Here is a 14,253-nt window from a genome sequence, read left to right as displayed (position 1 = left end):
CTCATTCCAGCATAAACGGACTTCCTATGTTGTAAACCCAAGATAAGCAGATAGATATCACCTAGAGCACTGTACAGCTGTTTCTCCCTCTGTATTTGCCCCTATCATTTAGCTCCCCATACACTCCATAACGGTCAATAGACCCTGGCTCCTTCAAGAGAGATGTAAATCACTACCTACCTCAGGGGGGATTTCAGTTACACAGCAAGGCTCCTTCTGCTTTTCAGTCTGAAAATTTGTGGCAGTTTCATTCAAGTGATTCACAGAGCCTTATATTAAGTTACATACAACATGGAATAATTCAGTCACTACAACAGTTAATGTCTTATTTTTATGTTAAATTCAATTTATTCTTACTATGTCTCAACTATTTCAGCTTTCACTGTGCTGCAGGCATATACATTAGCAATGTATGAAGTTTATTTTAGAGGCTGCCAGGAGCACAGAGCTGGAGAATCTGGACAGGTAAGGGGCAGGTACATGAAGCTCTGCTTGCCTGGGGACACAAAATGTGATTTGGGATTAACAGGAACAGTAAATTTGAATTTGGAAAAATACCTGGCAATGAAACAGCAACTCTTAGACTATAAAGCCTAGTTCTGCAGTGGGAACTGCAATCTCAGTCACAGATTACATTGAGCACTGAATATTACAAGTGGCTCACAAAAATAGTTTTTTCTAATCCAAAGACTCCAGCTTAAGTAAAACTTAAGTTTTTAAAAGATGAAGTGCTAGATCCTGTGCTACAACTTTCATTGGATCAAGCCAGGAAAAGAAGGAGCACAATTTGAAGTAAGCCTCCATCCCTTTGCAGTGACTGTCTACTTGTACTCAGCACTGATGAGACTACACTCCAAATACTGTGTTCAGCTTTGAGCCCTTCAATTCAAAAGAGACATTGGGGTGCTGGGGCACATCCAGAGAAGGGCGACAGAGCTGGTGAAATGTCTCGAGCACAAGTCTTATGAGAAGCAGCTGAGGGAACTGGGGTTGTTTAGTCCGGAAAAGAGAATACTCAGGGGGAACCTTATCACTCTCTACAACTAACTGAAAAGAGGTTGTAGGCAGGTGGGGTGGTCTCTTCTCTCAGATAAAAGTGACAGAAGAAGAAATGGCCTCAAATTATGCTGGGAGGTATTAGATTGGATATTAGGAAAAATTTATTCACTGAAAGGGTGCTCAAGCATTGGAACAGGATGCCCAGGGAAGTGGTGGAATCACCATGCTTAAAAAATGTGTAGATGTGATGCTTAGGGACATGGTTTAGTGGTGGACTTGGCAGTCCTGGGTTAATGGTTAAACTTGACGATCTTAAAGTCCTTTTCCAACCTAAATGATGCTATGATTCTATCTGGTTTTGGAGCTCTGTCAGAGAGACTGAAGCTTTACTCAGTGTGCCCATACATTCTGAAAGAATGACGCTTTGATACAGACACTTTCCCCTCCAGGCTCCCAGCCAGCTTCTTTCCATGATCATCAAGACAAGTAGCACAGCTGTTCATGCTGATCCTGAACACCTCCACTTAAGCAGTGAGGCCATGGCCCCCATACAATATCAAAATTCAGCTTTAGTAAGTGCGTATAATTTATGCTAGCACTGCAGCAAGCCTCTTTTTAAAACAGAAAAAAAAAAATCCCCTCTTCTGCTTGGTGTTTGGTCTTTCCTTTACATTCTTTCCTAAGTAATTTTTGTTTGGTTTTAAAATACTATTACTGTTTGCATGAGTTGCAGTGCTGGCCAGCAAAACCAGTTATGAGCCAAGGTCCTCCCTTTGTGTATTGCATTGCACATCCTTAAAAGATTTTCCCTTCCCCAAAGCATTTGTAGTCTGCAAAACCTTAAAAACGTGCATTTAGTTAGAAAGACACATGAGGACAAACATGATGGTACGTCTAACATAAATGATGAAAATGAATCCAGGTAGACTCCTGTTCCCTCTTCCATTAGGAAGACTTGATTCAATTAAAAGCCAGCAAATGTAAATCACACAGAATATATCCTTTTATATTCAGACTAATGTGTGGAACTGACAGACGCTGCTGAGGTTTTGTTGAAGTAAATAGCTTAGGAAGCTTTAAACAAGAATCAGACATTAACAAACAAGCACAACATCTGTAATTTCCACACCAAGGATGAAAATTACAAGGAATGTCAATCATCTGGCTTGAAACTAATCAGCCAGTCAGCATATCAGAAAATATGTTTCTTCACAGAGAAGAAAAAATATTGAAGTAAAAGATCTTAATTTGAAACACAAGCACTGGATGTTCAGCACTGACAGAAACACAAATCCTACAACACGTGGACATTTTTCTGTTTTAACAGGTAAGCACTTTGTATCAGAAAGTTATTCTCATTTCACATTCACTTCAACAGCACTGTTTTCCAAAGGATTATTCATGCTTCACAGCACCATGAAAACAGAATTCAGCCCTTGGTATTTTGCTGGAAAGCTTCAGTATCAACAGAAGCGTTCTTGTATTGAATCCTGATGGGCTAGCAGCCCACCACTTTCTCCGGTCTGGAGTCATGATTCTGCTTCCATTCAATTTGTGCAATTTATAGAGACTCAGCTTGTTTCATGTTTCTTAACACATCTCAATTTGGGTCAGAAAAAAAGTAATAATTGCCTGAAACCAAAGCTATCACTCACCATCTCTCTCTCTCTCTTTTTTTTTTTTTTTTTTTTTACATACAGACTCTTGTAAATCATTCTCTCCCACTTCCCCATTCTACTTGCCCTCTTCCTACAATCTATGTTTTTCTTTCTCACATTTTAGTACCACCTCTTCTCCTTTCTTAGCCTTTTACCTTTGCTGCTTCTTAATTCTGCCTGCATCTCTTTACAACTGCAACTCTTACCCTGCTGGAGCAGCAGGTTGTACAATTACTTAAGTTTTCCCATCTAAGAAGTTTTCCCACTAATATAATGGTAAACAGAAAAAAAGAAATCAGTTATACTTGGACAACAGAGCTCTCAAGAGACATTATTGCACTCTATCATCCTCTATTTCTATTCTCATGCTTACTAGAGAGACGGTGGCAGGTTTCTTGTGAAGACTTTAAACTCTCCATTCCCATTCTGGGTTCATTTGACATACATTGTAATCACACTGCTGAGAAAAATTCATTTGAAATGCATGCAGGTTAACACATCTAATTTTGTACTCTAGGTGTTCCGCTGTAAATTAGTCTGGGCACTGACCATAGCAGTGGTACTACAGTGTCTGGTTTGTTTGCTTACACCAGGTTACCTCTTGTGAGTCTTCACATATACTTAGTTTGCAGCTCTGAAAATGATCAACTGCTAGCCTTAGAAGCTGGAACACCTGCCCAGTTTTTCACTTTATATCATTGCCAGTCGTCAGAATTTAGTTTTCAGGTTCAAGTCAATTACCCTTACAGTACTTGAGGTCTGTAAATGCAATAGTGGTTAATATGGTAACAAATGCTTCATACTGTATTTTTTAATGGCAATAGTGATGCAAATTCCCATTAAGAACAGATGAAAACAATAAAAGGGCCAGTCTTACATAACTGCATAGCTACTTTTGAGGTGAGGGGGGTCTTCTTTTTCTTGACTGTTATCGCACATCCACACACAAAAAAAAGAGGATATATCATTCCTGAATTTTTATGTTTATTTAATAATGGCTTTGAGTGAGACTTGCAAAAAAGGGTGTAAATCTGCCTAACATAATAGGAGCAACCAGATAAGGCAGAAAAGTTCCCTATTCCTCAAGTTTCTCTGTAATACGAGTAGGATTTTCAAGAGCATGTTTTACTTATCTCCATTTCTGATTCAGAAAATGCTAAAATTCCTCCTGACTTCACAGAAATGAAATTATGTAAACAGTGAGGCATTTTTACTACAAAAATTAAAAGCTGCATAATGGTAGCAGGTGCTGAAGAGCTCAATATATTGATTGGCAAGAAAGTCTTGAGACTGAGGTAAACAGGGACAGGAAGACCAAGAAAGGATGGTTGGAGATGCGGGAAACAAAATGGTGCATGCAAAGAACAACTAAAGAATGCAAATAATATATAACAACAAGGAGGCAGGTAAAATCGAATATTCTGAGATGTATTAGAAGAACAGTAGAGAAAATTTGGATATTTCTTATTAGAAATAACAACTTACAATGATTCAACCTCCTGTGAGAAATCAGCAGAACCCGTAACAGGAGTCACATTCAGGTTGTCATTTCTGCATACAGAAGTGCTTAAATTTGACCTGTTATGCAGCTTTCCTAATCTTCATGTTAACATGGAAGAGCTGATAGTCAGTCTCTTCTTAGCAATGCCTTCTTTGGACTGAAACCAAAGAATTCAGTCTTACTCTGTAAAGCAGAAAAAAATAATACATTCTATTTCTACTATACTAAACAGCAGAAGTATATTTTTCTTTTTAATTCTGATTTGCATTGCATCCTTCCAGTCTTTGATGAAAAGAGGGACAGGAGGAAAAAATTTAAACTTTTTCCCCACAGAATGAATAAATATAGCCAAATCACCAGCATGGAAAATAACTGTATGAGCCCTAGGTACCAAAGCTTACCCACAAATAGCTCATAGTGAATAATGCATATGGTTTAAAGTCAGTTAAAATAAGTGCCAGGTCACTTATCAGGCAGCAATGAATTTGCAGGGCTTTGATACAAAATTCTTTTTTTGACTCTCCCTCTCTGAGGTACAAGTAACTGAAATAAGATGCAGACATTTAATGCCTGAAGTGAAATGTGGGCAAGAGCTGGCCAGTTCTGCAATCTTTCAGTCCTGCATCAAAACAGACTAATGGCGCTGAAGAGGCAATAGTGACATGAAAAAGCCAGCTTTGACTTTGTGAGATGAGTTCTTGACATCATGTCAGGACCTAAAGCACTACTATCCCTCAGAAATGGAAAGGATTTGCCTTGGCTGAAAATTTCAGCAGAAAACAACAGACTAAGGATCTAACACCATGGGCCATTTGCTTTGATTCCAGTTTAATTTCAGCTTCAGAAACATTATGCATTTGGCTGTCAGATTACAACCTTTGCATGACCTAAAACTTTTACACTGTATGTTCATACAGATGCTTCAGGGCTAGCCTCCCTTCATATGAATTCAGCTCCTCAGACTGCTAAATATTGGGCACATACTCCAGCCTTGGAAAAGTACCAGAGGTTCTGCAGCAAAGCCATTATGTTGAAGGCATTTATGAAAGGAAAGGGAAAAACTACTGAAAATCAGATAGTATATGGTCTTTCCCCACAAGACTGTACCCTGCTCTTTATTTTACCTTCTCTGGTCAATGAGCCAAAAGCTTAAACAAGCAGTAAATTTCTGCACTGAAAATGCAGCCAGATGATTATGCACAGAAGCTCTAAAGCTCTTCAGTCACTGCTTTCCGGCATTCAGTAGAAAGTTGTTTAAATTACAACCTAAATTATTTTTTCCTTGATGTGCTTGTCCCTGTCAAAACGTGTTGTTTGTATGAACACAGCTCAGGTAATTCTGATTACCTTCAGTCAATAACTTGCCCCTAATGGCAAATTTTCTAGTGATCCAAGGACTGGAACTGTTAACAGTCTATATATATGTCTATACTGGAGCAGGAAAAACAAATTTTATACTAAGACTTGGCAGGAAACATGAAAATAATTATCCTTTAGTAATAAAAAAATGAACAAGTATTTCAGGGAAGGTTCACCCTTCATTCTGTTTTTCTTGAAAAAAAACCACAGGTGATTCATTTGCTGTTTAGAATTAAGAAGTTAAACCTGAAGAAAAACATTGAGCTTTATAATTTGAGGGAGGGGTTAGCTCATGGTATTACTTGAACTGTATTAAATTACATTTCTATTTGAGCACTGAAAAGCACTAGAAGTAAACTGCAGGAATTCCCAAGTTGACAGTATTAGGGTTTATTTTAACTGTTGTCAGTAGAAACATAAACTGCTTTGTTTCCTAACCATTGATAAAAAATCCCAGCCTCACACAGACATGCCTGAAAAAGTCTGGCCGTAAGTAAATTATACAAAGACCCTTAAAGTAGTACCATTCAATATGATCCATTCACATAAAAGCACAGTATATCCTTCCAGTGAGCAGCAGCCATCCAGCTACTGGTTGCTACAGAGGCATGATAAAACCTATACCCCCTAATAAATAAACCATCAACAACACATAACACCATGTTATTCGTAATTCATTGGTTCTAACGTCCATATTAATTCACAGCCAACAAGCAGACATTGAACTGTTGCACTTTTTCAATGTTGGAAGACTGCAGAAAATGTTCCTTCCTTGCATTCTGTTGGACGTTACTAGCTTAGATAACTCTCCTTGCAAAATTCATGTCAAGACAATTTGAAAACACTGAACCAAGTCTTAGCCTTTTTTTCCTAAGCATAAACTGCCTTAGATTCATTGAAAGCTTTACCAGAAATCCAGAAACAAGAGAGTTTTGTCCCCACAAGTTTTACCATCATGAAGTTTAAGTGACACATTTCTTATTGATTTCAAGATACTTAGTTGTATGCTTTTGTCCCCTCTCCTTTTCTAGTGACTTAAGCAAGTGAAAGATAGCATTACTTAGCCTTGATAATCAATTGCACTAAGCATTCAGAAACAGGAAAATCCCAGTCCCTTTTCTTCTCTCAATACAATCAACATTTAAGAGAAAGGTACATTAATAACTACCTTAAAACGTGTACATTGCCTTAAACAGGTTTTCATGTGTCCTGTTTGTTAAATCAGCAACCTTTCATATCAATTTAAAAAACTGTGTATTTACTTTATTAAAATAACTTACACATTTGTATTTTAGTAATCAGTACTGCTTCCACTTTAATTAGTCTTACAGGTGCATTCAGGATTTATTAAAGTGTTGTATTTATGCTTTGTGATGTTTATATTAATAATATGTACAAAGACATCTTCTGAATAATAACTTGGATATTGTTTTTCTTTCAAACTCTTGTAAAGAAATCAAAGAAGTGATTTATGACTACTGTCCAAGAACAACAGATACTCAGTTGCGTCTAATCTAAGTACTATCTTCTGTGATTTATTTCTTACCACAGATAGTTTGCAAGCACTCAAATACAGTTTAAACATACCATTTCACAACTGCATGGCCTACAACCTGAAATCCCTATAAGCTTGATCCTTTCAGGAAGTCTCTGGATACATAGGCATGTAAGGACAGACAATTCTAAAGATCACATGGGAAAATCACCCTGGAAAAAAGTTGCCAGGAAGGATTTGGGCTTTTTCCTATGTCTTCAAGTTACCAGAGACCTAGTATTTCATGTCTATCAAAACAGGATCTCTCTTGGACAATCTGGGGCAGGAATTTACATGGACTACTGGAACACAGTTTCATACTTGGTGATATGATCTGTTTCCTCTGAAGTGGATTCACTTTAGCAAGCACCATACTGGAAATTCTGAGTTACAAGCCTGTGAAGAACTAGGAATAACATAAAGAGACCATGGCTGAAATTTACTATTTTGTAACAATTTTTATTGGATAAAACAGAAACTATCTCATTTTGAGTTAAAAAGGAGGGTTTTAATGAAATTGAGTAACATTTACAAAAACATTTACAATTTACAAATATCTCACCTATGACTTTTGAAAATGACACCCTCATTAAAAACAGAGTGTATCCACAGAAATATCTAAGGGTTAATACATGTCTTTGAAACTAATTCTGGATGCCCATATGACAGAGGTTTGATTATATCCAAAACCTAGTTTAGTTCATGTCCCATAGAAGGGAGAAGGAAGTGAAAAGACAAAAATCCTCAACCCAAAACAGTTAAAAAATTGCCCACTGTATTAATTAAATCCCATTTTACCATTAAAAACAATAGGTATATTTCTTGTATTTTCTTGTCTCTACCCCTGAATAACTGAACATTGTTCCTGTTGTTAAGATCAGCAGGGAAATGTTCTCTAAAATCCCAGCTAAGTAAACCTCAATGTTCTATCTAATTCATCGTAACTTCCAACAAGCAACAGCCATAGAATGGCTATTGGTGAACTCTGTATGTGAACTACAGAGAAAGTCAAATGAAAGGTAGTTCTGCTCTAATATGTGCCTATTTAATTGGCACTTGACATGTAATCCCATTTTAATGTGGATTGATATTATTTTAGGTTAAAGGGTAAACAAAACATGCTTGTTCATAGTCTTCTTGCATCATGTAATGCTGTTCTCATCCACACTGATTATAAATTCTCATCATAGTTAACAGGTGCTAGACTGCAATTACAAATTGAACTATGAATGAATAAGGAATTCAAATTTGTAGAGACTGACATGTGCTGAGGTTCCAGACTTTAAAATCGGCAATGGATCCTATTACCAACCTTGATAATGTTCAGGAAATAGGCTGATGTTGCCAGGTGGGACTATCTTCATTGACAAGATTTTGCTTAACTGCCATATTCAGTTAGACTTCGAAAGTATTCTAACATTGATCATGAATGATTTCAGCATTTCATGGAATCTACCTGAATTTTAATCCAGGAATTTGAATCCAAACCTAGCTAAACCTCTGATTACATCTAAATACCTATTTAAATACAGAATCTTCCACTAACTTGGAGTGTCAACAGCAACAGACTCATTAGTAACAGTCATTCTGAGCATCTTTGGCTGTGGAGGTACCAGACAGATAAGTCTTCTTCCTGCTGTAAACAGCATGAAAGGTAAACTTTTTTTCTGCTTAAATTACTATCTTCCTATTTGTCAGCATGCCACTTGTGTTGTCATCTTTACTTTAGGCTTTTGAACCACTATGAGTTTTATCAGTCAGACTACCCTCCCAAAACAACCAGCACATCATATACTAGTGGTTTGGGTTCTATCGTATCCATTTGGCAATGCTGGATTACCACCAGTTCTCTTAACACCACATTTCCATTCATAGTAAACTGTAGTAACATAGCAAGTAACACTATCATGAGCAACACTGTGTGATATCTACTATTTTTGCCAAATTTACAAAGCCTAAACCTATGCTAGATAATCTAGGCTAGCACAAGACAGGGTTTTTTTCCCCACTGACAGCATAGCTTTGGCTCTTACTGATTTCTTTGTAATCTGTTACGTACTTAAAAATAGCTAATCATATTTTCTGGAAATGGAGTTAAACACATTGGCCCTGCAAAGCACTTCAGCTCCTTTGGGAGAATGTGGACATTTCTCATTGATTTTTCATAAACATGGGGCAGCCCCTGTGTAAATAAAGACACTGTGCACTGGAGAAAGCATCTTTCTTTCAGCTAGTCTAACTTAAAAAAATAGCAACATCCTTTGATGGTCATCTTTTTTATAAAAAACATCCCAATATAACAGCAGAATATTCTCAGTCAATTTGTAGGTTATGTATGAGCCACTGGCACCAGGGACTTGTCTGGGAGGAAAAGGCACACAGTCTCTTTAGCCAGATATAGAAGGCAGCATTTGTGATACTCTGTGTTATTGATATTTGTCATGTCAGAACTGAATGTAAAAGAAAGAGAAATACCTGTCATCATACTGTTGTCAGTGCAACTTATGTCATCTCTGGTAGGTTAGCCTTGGTCAGCAGCCAAATGCCCACCCAGCTGCTTACCAGCTACCCCCACCCAACAAGAGAGAGGTACAAAGTAGAATGAAAAATCTCATGGGTCAAAACAAAGACAGAGAGATTGCTTAACAGTTACCATGACAGGCAGAAGAGACTCAACTTGGGGTAAAATAATTCAATATATTGCCAATTAAAATAGATTTGGATAGTGAGAAACAGAGATACAAATTAAAACACCACTTTTTTCCAGAGGTCTACTTCCTTGGAAATTTACAAGGTCATCCCTGAAGAGATATCTTGCCTTCATGCCTGACAGAGGCCACCTCCAGAGGTTTTGGATTATTGCCTTTCCAATTTCTTTGTCTATTCCCTGATCCCTAGCAAGTTACCCCAGCTTCTGAGTTTCCTCATGTTTTAATTCCTGACTGTCAGCCTCAGTATCCCAGCATCCGAGCAACAAGGCAGCCATCCATTTTGCCTGGCTGGCAGACACAATCTTTCTGCATATCTCAAAGTTCCCTCAGGGACCAGGTGATTTCTTCCTCACTATAAAGTGACTTCTGTCATCTCCTTCTCCTGTTTCTTTGATGAAGGACCAGCTTCCTGATCAGACTCTTCCTCCTCCCTTATTAATCCATGTTATGAACCTGTCAATTTCTCCTTCCAGTTTTTCTTTATGAGTACTGGGTTGATGTAGATAGGGTTTGGGTCCCTGTCTTAACCACCGTGTCCACAGATGCAGAGGCCCTCCTTTGCTCTGATGGAGCTGAACAGGGCTCAGTGTCCCAGTCACAGTGCTAGGAACTGATGGGTCTCATGCAGGTAGGCAAGGCACTCTTCTGTCAAGTCGTGCACCAAAATTTGATGGGATTACATGCTTGTTCACGTATAAAATCCCAGGCTTTGGAGGATGATAACTGCCCTAAGCACCTACCCAAATCCTCCCACACACCCTGCCACCCAGGGATTGACTGCGTCAGGGCACATGTCTTAGACACTCACTGGCAAGTTGTTTACTCTTTACACCTGGATGAAATCTGGTTCCACATATCCAACAATGTCAGATAATGGGACCAAACAACTTACACTGACAGTGCCTTCTCAATATTTTTGAAGGTGTGAAGTTAAATGCCAAACCCACAAATATTGTCTTGTGAAGGGAGGGCAGTCAGGAAAAATTTTGTCACACTATGCATCCTGAAAACTCTGTCACCCTGCATTAAAAGGGTTTTATTAAAGAAGAACTGACTTGCCCTCTGTCATGCGCTGAGTTCACAGCAAAGAACCCAACCATATCTTCACTGCCAAGTGTCCAAACTTTCAGGAGAATTCACCCTACCAACTCTTAAAATTTATAGTTCTACAATAGCCTATAGAGCAATATTAATGGAGATCATAAAACGTTGGGAAGCCTACAGAAGTAAAACAGTACATAGCCTATTACCAAGTGTTATATTGAAAAATGGCATCTGCACTAATACTTCCTTCCTAGTTTACACAAACCATTGTGTGTAGGAGTTTGAGAGATCATCAAATTGCAAAACAGCATTTTCATTTCCAACTATTTATCTAACATGTCTGTTCTCCAATGATCTCAGAGTAACTCTTAATATTGGGGATTTCATTTGTATCTTTTATTTGCTTTGCATTACCCACACAGATGCTAGAAAGTCAGTTACATGCCTTGCCTTGATGCATCATCCCAGGGGATATATAGGAGATTCATCCACCTTGCCAGATTCTCACAAAACCTAATTGATGCTTATTAAGTAACGTAAAACCTGGTGGCCTGCATATACATGATTAGACACATGATGTTGAGCATCTTTCTACATAATCTCTTCACATTAAAACTAATTTCTGCTAAAAGAGCTATAACCTCAATTGCCGCAAGAGTACAGTTTATTTTATTACCATAACTTTTGCCTTTGGTTATTCCAGTACTATTCCAATCACTGGTTTTATACAAAGCCATGATCAGTTTTTGCCTTCTCCTTTCGCTTTGATTATCAGCCACTTTTTAAAGCTTTATCATCTTTAATTTCATAGTTTAATACATTTTACCACTAAACTCTCCACTACATTTGGACACTGATCAATTTCAGAACATCTGCAGTTCTCCCTCAGGTTGTAACCTCTTCTCCCATCCTGTCTTAATCCCAGCTTCCCTCCAGATTCAGAAATAGGAATTCCCTTTCTTTTTGCTAATACAACAGACTCCCACCTCCAGTAGCAAAGGGGACTGAACTTCTAGTTTGATCTCCAGTCTGAATTTGGGAACACTTGCTTAGATAAAGCACAAATAGTGTCTTAACTCCATGCCTGAGAAGAGTCAGCACATCCCGGAAAAGTCCCCAGTGTCCGATGACCCATTTCTGGCTCAATGTGACCCCCTATAATTCCCAGATTAAGCTGAAGTCAAATAGAGTTCCCAGCACTCTTTCCGATACCTTGAATTTAGTTAAGCTAAGCCTTTCCTGTCTCCTTTGATCAATAGAAATATTGAAGATGCAGCAGGAGGATGCTATTTAGCCAGGTGTCCCTTTGTAAAGGCTTCCTCTTTACAATGAGTCAGAGCAGAGTATGGGGTTGATACAGTTTGGCTGATAATAAATTTGTGGGTAAATTAAAGGCTTTGTTTAGCTCATAATTGCAAAAAAAGTCTTGATTTCACATTTACTTCCACTTTCCGTCAATTAAAAGAATGTTCTTAAAAGGCTTTGGGGTTTTTGTTTAGGTGGGTACTTGAATAAAAAAGAATAAACAGCATGTCAGAGCAATGTTAATATGCGCCTTGGTTCCTGTTTGTATATAGATGACCAAATTCATCGCACTGCAGTTCCTCTGCAACTTACTTACTCACAAGTTTGCTAGATTTGCCATTTTTTAAAATCACTTAATTAGGACAATTCAAAGAAAACCTCTTTTCTTTTAGTTCTGTAAGCACATATGAAAGATGTGCAAGCCCTATGATACTTTTTATTTCAACCAGCTGTTGGACACAATCCAGACTATGCAAAACAATAGCCAGCCTGGTTTATGATTGGAACAGCCCACCTAGCCCTAAAAAAGGAGCCTCCCATACTCTTATCAGCATAAAAGAAGGGTATGTGAAAACCTACCTGAAAAATGCATTGTGATTTCCAAAGAAATTCCATTATTAGCATTTAATAGGTGAGAATTTCTGACAAAAGGCTCAGAGCAATGCTGCTGGGCAGATTCTGAGACAAATAATTGAACTAAATAGAGCAGTATAATGCTTGATAAAGGCTTGTAGTCAAAATTATAAGCTGAAATGTTCCACACGTCCATTGAGTAGGGGATTAAGTAAATAGTTTAATAGGAAACTAAAGTTTGTACCAAAGTACCTCATTTTGGTGCTTAATGAAAGAGACTGATTTCCTTTGGCTCTCTGTTATGGACAGTGTCAAGAGGGAGCACCAAAATCAGGTGAACAATAAGATATCACTACAGAATGACAACAATACATGAAGACAGCGTTACCTAAAGCCGCAGGGCATTTACAAAAAGACCAGGGATGCTGTCACCCAGACTAATTTTATTATAGTTAGTTTCCTCTATTCGCTGATAAAACATACTTAAAACATGTCAGTACTGAAACATTCCATTATTCATTTCAAATTATGTGTATTGAATGATGCAGATGAAAAACGCATGCACAAATCTAGAATACCATTCTCAATACCACCTTGCTCTCTGTTTCATTTTAATGCTGATGGTTTTCAAAACGTGCTATATCTTATCTACACACACTTGTAGAGATACAGTCTCTGCTCCAAACAGACTGCAATGAAAGACTGCAACAAAAATAAACAATGAAAGGAGAACCATTGATTGCTTTCAGATGATTGCTTAGGCCAGATTAGCTGTCTGACTTAAAAAAATCATAATTCTGGGTTTTGAGGAGCAATATAGTCAAGGAAAGACCAATATTATAGCACAGGGCAAAAGGAGAGCATCTCAGTTAATGACAATGACAGATACAAAGACTTTAAGGAAAGAAAGGGACAAAAAGAAGTCTGAAAGATCAGAATGACAACAGAACAAAAAGCAACAGAAGCTAAATAGGTATGGAGACAACTGTCAAAAGCCTTAAAGGAACGGTGTTTAAACAATAAATAAGAAAGAAACAAAGAGTAACTAGAAGGATTAAGAAAGACATTATTAACCTAACAGACAAGACAGAAAATGTCAGTCCTTATCATTTGAACAAGATTCATTGAAATGGAAAATGAGACAAAGACATTGCAAAAATCAAGGTGAAAGTCAAAGAAGCCTCAAAATAAGAATTATCACAAAAATATAAATGTAGATAGACTACGTGTGATAGAACTAAAATTACTATATTTCAGTGAATATCTACAAAGAAAAACTCTAGAAGGAAAAAAGTAACCATTTTCTTTTTGATAAAGGTAGCCTTTGCCTGTCCAATACAAGCCTGCACTATTACTCTGGTTAATATAAAAACACACATACATACTGACTTGACCATAAGCAAGTTCAACATTTTAAAAAACAAACAAGTCTGTGTAATATCAGTGCCCTAGCTTTCAACAGCAAAGATCAGAACAAAGTATACAACTGAGAATTACAGGTTGTAATCATAAGACTGGAAAAAAGTTCCAGTAATCAAAACCACACAATAATTTGGGGTTTCAAATTAT

The 14,253-nt window shown here is 37.6% G+C and overlaps 1 protein-coding gene across 2 annotated transcripts in view; it reads right to left on the bottom strand.

Moving 5' to 3' along the window:
• Positions 1-14,253, bottom strand: part of GRM1 (glutamate metabotropic receptor 1) — a 197,681-nt gene that overhangs the window by 145,077 nt on the left and 38,351 nt on the right. The window lies entirely within an intron of this gene.

Source organism: Falco cherrug, chromosome 6, assembly GCF_023634085.1.
Source record: "Falco cherrug isolate bFalChe1 chromosome 6, bFalChe1.pri, whole genome shotgun sequence".
In the NCBI taxonomy this organism is placed as follows: Eukaryota; Metazoa; Chordata; class Aves; order Falconiformes; family Falconidae; genus Falco; species Falco cherrug.
The sequence above is the reverse complement of the archived record's forward strand: the minus strand, read 5'-3'. Positions and strand labels throughout refer to the sequence as shown.